The 6,973-nt window shown below is 40.2% G+C and overlaps 1 pseudogene; it reads left to right on the plus strand.

Moving 5' to 3' along the window:
* Positions 1–879: 879 nt before the first annotated feature.
* LOC138775785 (SNF-related serine/threonine-protein kinase-like) lies at positions 880–6,970 on the plus strand (annotated as a pseudogene).
* Positions 6,971–6,973: the final 3 nt, after the last annotated feature.

Genomic DNA, 6,973 nt, shown 5'->3' on the forward strand with positions numbered 1-6,973 from the left:
TTAGAGCTTTCATCAGAGGTTTTTAGACTTGACAGGAAAAGTCTCATGCAGCCGCATCAACTATAATGTGGTCCATTTGGGCTCCATCATTTTAACTGGAAGAGTAATTCGGCACGTTAGCACTATTCTTCCATCCATTAGTAGTTTCCTCTCCTGTTTTTTCATAAAACTACTGAGTATCAGAAAATAAAATAAGACCCAATGTGGTGTGAACCCAAGTCCTTGCATACTAACATTAGGTTACACATCAAAGAACATGATGCTTTGTGAGATCTTATGGTTTCATTCATGGTTTATTTTTCTCTAACAGAATTGTCTGCAGCCAATCCAGTTCAAAATCTTCTTACGTTTACATGTGGGCTTGTTGAAAAGTTCATCTTTTAACCAATTTTGAAAGAGATTAAAGGGTTATCCTGTGAGCAGAAAAGGTCTCCTCTTCTGCTCTCCAGCGCTCCTCTCTTAACAGGCTCTAGTCATAGGGGACGGGAGCTGTTGTGGGCAATGATCAATAGCTGCCTGCTGTTACTAACATTAGGCAGCTATGTGGATTGCCTGCAACATGACCTTTCATCTGCGCCAAATCAGAAAGGGGTAGGACGTTTTTTTGCTTTCCAGATAACCCCTTTTAAATTGCTGATAAATCAGCAGAAGAATAAATACTCCGTGTGACTCTCCCATTGCTTGTACAAGCTGGGGGATTGTGTTACAAAATTCAGCTGCCTAGTAATTTACCCTGAGAAGCTTGTAAGTTGTGTTGACGGTATAAATGATTTAAGAATTTGGAGGCTAGGTATGCAGCTGTTTTTTAGTACATGACATGGCACTAATATATTCACTTAATTCTATTTCAGATATTTGGAGTCTGGTGTTATCCCGTTCATGCTGGTGTGTGGGACTCCTCCATTCCAAGAAGCCAATGACAGTGAAACTCTGACAATGATTATGGACTGTAATATACAGTACCCAAGCATGTGTCCAAAGAGTGTAAAGAGTAAGTGTTATTTTGTTTTTTCTTCCTAGCTGCTTAGAGCTACTGTTCTTTGCAATTACAAATGAGAAAAAGATCTAGTTTGTACATGGCAAATAAAAATCAAGCTTACAGTCATATCACTGATTTTACCTATGTTAAAGATCGCGCAAGAGCTGTTATTTTACAAGCCATTTTTTGGCGCACTTAAAGGAGAACTTACAACCGGAGAGATGAAATTTTATTAAGTATGTGTATTGTCCCCCCAAAAGTTATCAAATCACCATATACACTTATTACAGGACATGCTGGATAAAGTGCTTTTTTCCCTTCACTTACTACGGACTGTCTTCAAGGCTTCACTTCCTTGATAAAATGGTTGATGTCCCGACTCGACTCCCAGAGGTGTGCGGACTGTGGCTGCTGGAAAGGATGACGACAAAGAGACACTGTAGGGACGCAGGGCATGTGAGGGACACTGATCCTCCCTCTGCCATCATTCCTCTCCAGCAGCCACAGCCCGCACTAGCTCTGGTATCGGGTTGTGACTAGAGTATGAGCGATCGGCCGAGGTTTAGGTTCGTATGAACCTGAACTCTCGGCTTTCTGATTCCCGCGTGTCTGCCCGCTCCGTGGAGATGGTGGATACCCGGAGGACCGCCGGGAAAACTGGGATACACCATAGCCTTAGGCTGTCTGCCCCAGTTTTCCGGCGGTTCCCTCAGGCTGTATCCACCCTCTCCACGGAGCGGGCAGACAGCGGGAATCAGAAGCCGAGAGTTCATGTTCATACGAACCTAAACCTCGGCCGATTCGCTCATCTCTAGTTGTGACATCACCATGTTATGCAGGAAGTGAAGCCTTGATGCAGTAGTAAGTGCAGGGAAAAAAACACTTATAAGCATTTCCCGTAATAAAGTGTATATTGGTAATTGTATAACTTTTGGAGGGCCATAACATACTTTAATTAAAAAAAAATTGCCGGACTTCTCCTTTAAGAATTAGGGGTCTATATCACACACTAATGCCAGAATGGAGGGGAACAGTGTTCGCCAGGTAACTTTGTTTCGGACCAGGTATGCATAGATCACTAAAGCTGCTGTGGCTGGATATAATACTGTACGATTTGATGGTGCTAGTTTATTCATCGTTGAGGATGCCAGTCTAATTGGAGATTGCATCAAGGTGTCAGTCTTGCGACCGTCTGATCGGCAATTATAAGCTGGTGAAGCACACTGTAGCAATTTCCACTCCCCTCAAGTTCAGACTTATTTGCTCCCTAAGGGTCCATTTACACAGAGATTATCTGACAGATTTATCTGCCAAACATTTGAAGCCAAAGCCAGGAATGAATTTGTGAAATGAGGAGAAATCTCAGTCTTTCCTTTTATGACCTGTTCTCTGTTTATAGTCTTTTCCTGGCTTTGGCTTCAAATCTTTGGAGATAATCTTTCTGTGTAAATGGACCCTTATAGTCTACGTGAATGAATCTGATCTTGCAGCCAGCTGTTGTGTGCTTATGTCAATATGATTGTGGCCATACATGTTTGTTTTTTATTAACAAAGCCAAAAGCTATAGAAAGCTTGTTTGTGTTTTTTTTTTTTGTTTTTTGTTTTTATGATACAAACCTCTACAAAACCCTAGCTGCACTGGTTTTCATTGTAATTGCAAATGTGGGGACCTCTACCATTCCTAGCAGTTGCAGCAGGGTTCAACAAATTGATAGGTTTAGAATTCTGATGGTAATTATTGTTTCCTATCTGTACTGTTCATCCTAACTTTTTGGTCCACCTCTATTTCCAGCCTGATCACACGTATGCTTCAGAGAGATCCTAAGAGAAGAGCTCTTTAGAGGAAATTGAAAAACCATCCTTGGCTCCAAGGAGTCGATCCATCACCTGCGACGAAATATAACATCCTCTAGTGTCCTACAAAACCTTCTCTGAGGAGGAACACAACAGCATATACAGAGAATGGTTTTAGTAGTGACATAGCAGATCGGGATGCCATTGTTGAGTAAGTGGTTGCCGCTTCTTTCCTATGTGTTTGTGTACTAAATATTGAATATGTTTGCCTATTGTTTTATAGATCTATACAGATATTGCCATGTTTCTAGTACTCAAGGTTTTATATTTCTTGTTTTTACTGTTTTAGTGCCCTGGAAAAACCAAAAATACACCACATTACGGCCACCTACTCTTGTTGGCCAGAGAATTTTGCGAGAGAAGCGGAAAAGGAGATTCAGACGCGATCAGCAAGTCCCAGTAACATCAAGGCCCAGTTCAGGTACTTAGTTATACATTTCTAGCCAATTTTGCTACTGATGTAAATATATTAAAATAAAAACATATTACTTATTAATATTATTATTATTATAAAGGTGGCCAAAATATTAAACTTGGTAATGAAGACACAAGTCAGTAATTTTACAGGTAGAAAATATAATCTGATTTTGCTGTCTAAAATATGTGGGGGCTCACAAAATATCCATAGTCCGTTGTTAGGAGAACAATGTTCCTTATGCTTTACAAGGTGAACACTTATACAGTATACAGAGGGTTAAATTTTAAAGCTGTTGGCCACTTTTTTAATCATTTTATTTTTTAACAATAAGACACTTTTGCCTCTGCCGCCCTGATTGTTGTTGGCCATCAGTTTTTTAAGGTGTATTGCTGCCTTTATTCTTTGCTGCAGCCCTGTTCAGTAGCTCAGCCCCATCCACTTCCCAATATCCCTGTGCTGCTAGATGGCTCCTTTGTTCCCCTGTGGACAATCATGTGACAAATAAACCACAAAGAAGAAAAAACAGGATTAGAGGGGAGTGAACCTAGAGCATGCTCGAGTCCATCCTAACCCAATCGTTTAGCATTTGATTAGCGGTGGCTGCTGAAGTTGGATAAAGCCCTAAGGCTATGTGGAAAACATGGATATAGTCATTGTGCTGTATCCATGTTTTCCAGACAACCTTAGAGCTTTCCATAACTTCAGCAGCCCCAGCTAATCAAACAGCGAACGATCGGGTTCGGATGGACTCGAGCATGGCTCGGGTTCACTCCCTCTCTAACAGAGGTATGTCAATTTTTATAAAGGCCACACCAGTGAAAAATGATCAGCAAAAATATATACAAATCATTATTATTACATGTCAGATATCCCAAAAAAATACATAGAAAATACACAAAAAGAGCATGATAGCAAACCCAATTACAAAAAAAAAAAAAAAAAAAAAAAGAAAATTCCCATCTGGGGGACCTATCTAATACAAAGGTTCCCATAGGACACCACCACATCCAATACAGACCTAACTCCTATTAACCCCCTACTAGCCATGGAAGGTAAAGTCAGTGTAGCAGGTAAATACCAATAAATAAAGTGCCATAGTGGCTGTACAAATATAAAAAAAGCAATACAATGAAAAGTGCTTAGTGTAACAAAGTCACTATAACAAAACATGTGGTAAGGAGTGGAGTTGTAAGGGTCCAAGCACACCCTACATGTTGCATTCATGATTGATGGCATGGAGGCGATTTGTATTTCTCTAAACTGGTTTGTCAACCTGAACACCAGCAGTGATTAGAAACAAAGTTGATTGAAAATTGTAGACAAGAGTGGCTGTGTGATGATGGTTAATTGTAACTTGTTAGGTGTTTTTTTGTTTTTTCTTTTTCATTTCCTATTTAACTGCTTAAGCTATATTTATATTTCCTTTTTCCGTTGCACTGAATCTTTAAATACAAATATGAGACTTGCTTCCAGTGTCTCTGTGCTTATTTGTATCATAGCACCAAAGGAGCTGGCATAGCCGGGGCAGAAACTGGCTTGGCTCTTAGGATTGTTACATTGTGCCCATTAAAATTTTTTTTTTTAAAAACAAACATATATATATATATATATTATATATATATATATATAATATATATATATATTTTATATATATATATTATATATTTTTTTTTTATTATAGTGGTGCCTTGGATTACGAGCTTAATATTCGTTCCCATGACCGTGCTAATATCCAAATCTTCTCTTAACCAAAGTAAATTATCCCTTAAGAAATCACTGAAATGCAGACAGTTGGTTCCACACCCAAAAATAATGATTTTTTTTTTAAATTCTGTATAACATGTAGAACAGGTGAAACAAACAATGAGAAACAGATGATATGTGATTTATAGAGTTACTGTACAGTATATAGCCATTAGCATGTGGAGTATAATGTATAGTAAGTGCATAAACCTGAATGGAGATAAATACAGAATGGAGATGCAGGTACCCACAATGCAGTAGATAGTACAACAGGCTAGAATAGAGAAGCTGGCTGCTGTCAGAGGTCCTGTTGGTCACATGACAGCAATGGGGAAGGTGTGTGTGTCAGCATGGACCAATCAGGTAGTGAAAATCACAGCTGTGCAGGAGGACAGAGACAGAACCTTTATATACAGCAGTTTGAATGGCTGAGTGTAAGTGCAGGCACATTATAGCAGCAGTGTGTTATAGCGAGTTTTTATAGCATGAATGGAGAGGATGGGAAAACGAGGGCTAACAGAGAATGCAGGGAGCATGAAGGAATGAGCAGGATATATGTGGGCACATACATGCAGCACTCTCTGTCCGGGGAGAGAGGTGTTACAGCTATGGAGAGATTTCCTCCACAGTCCTGTCCCCTGATGAAAGCCCCAGCCTGAAGTGGATCTGCCAGTATTTGGAAGGTGAGGGAGACTTCCTGCGTCAGAGTACAGTGCTGTAGACCACCCTTTGCAGGCCATGCCCCTCCCCCACTCCTGCTCCACCCGTACAATGGAGCTCTTAAACCAAAGACTTGCTCGTAAACAAAGTTACAATTTAAAAAAAACTCTAAGCTCTTCTTGCAAAACGCTGTTAATCCAAGTAACTCTTAAACCACGGCATCACTGTATATCTCAAATAGAACAAAGGCTCTCACATGTCTGTAATAGCAGAAAAAAAGTTTTGTGTTAAAATGTATGGGTTTTTTTTTTTTAGATCTATTTGGTAAAAAATAGGTTTGACTATTTCTGGACACCTATCAGTTTGATTATAACAGTACAATCTATATATTTTTCTTATTTTTCCTCACCATAATTAGATTTTCACTAACAGTCTTTATATGTATTATTTTTTTATGAGTGTCCTAAAGGCTGACCATTTCACGTTCCAATGTTGCGCACAGAACACGGATGTGAAATGCCAGTAACGGACTTCTCCCCCTGCCCCGGGCAGCATCTGTGATAAGATGTTGGGAGCGGGAAAACTGTACAGAAATGCACCACGCTGTAATGAATCAGACGCATGTGCTCTGTCATTACAGCGTGGCGTATCTTTACAGTTCCCTGCTCCCAGCATCTTATTACAGATTCTGCCCGGCCTGGGAAAAAGTCTGTTACAGGCATTCCACGTCAGTGTTCTGTACGGAACGTGTGAATGCGCCTTAAAATATTTGATGTCTTTGTTTCATAATAACCTTGTAATTTTGTTTTTTAGGCAATCATGGCCCACAAAGATTGATGTTCCACAAGATTTGGATTATGACCTGACAGCCTCTCCAATAGCTCATGTGGCTGGTCCACCAACACCAGCACGCAGCGCAGGAAAATGTACTAAATGGCCATAGAAATAAAGGCCTTGTGGAACCACTGAAAAGGAGGATGTGCCAGATTTTTCTGGCCCAAACAGCCGCCGGAATACCTCCTGTTGCCATGAACCCCATCACAAGTGGGAGAAAATGCCTTTTCAGAGTTGAAGAAGAGAGGAGGAAGACGAAGAAGATAAGAATCCTATTCACTTTCCACACAAGTTGTTTTGCGCCGCAAGCCCTCGTTACAAATCGCCTAACGTCTAGGAAGGAGTTGCCCCCGTGCTCAACCAGATCTTTGAAGAAGGAGAGTCTGATGATTAGTTTGATTATGGATGAAAATCTCCCCCCAAAGCTAATTAGATTAAAAATGACCATAGCATCTCCTGGTACTGTGCATAAAGATACCACAGAA

This window comes from Dendropsophus ebraccatus, unplaced genomic scaffold (assembly GCF_027789765.1).
Source record: "Dendropsophus ebraccatus isolate aDenEbr1 unplaced genomic scaffold, aDenEbr1.pat pat_scaffold_2056_ctg1, whole genome shotgun sequence".
Classification (NCBI taxonomy): domain Eukaryota; kingdom Metazoa; phylum Chordata; class Amphibia; order Anura; family Hylidae; genus Dendropsophus; species Dendropsophus ebraccatus.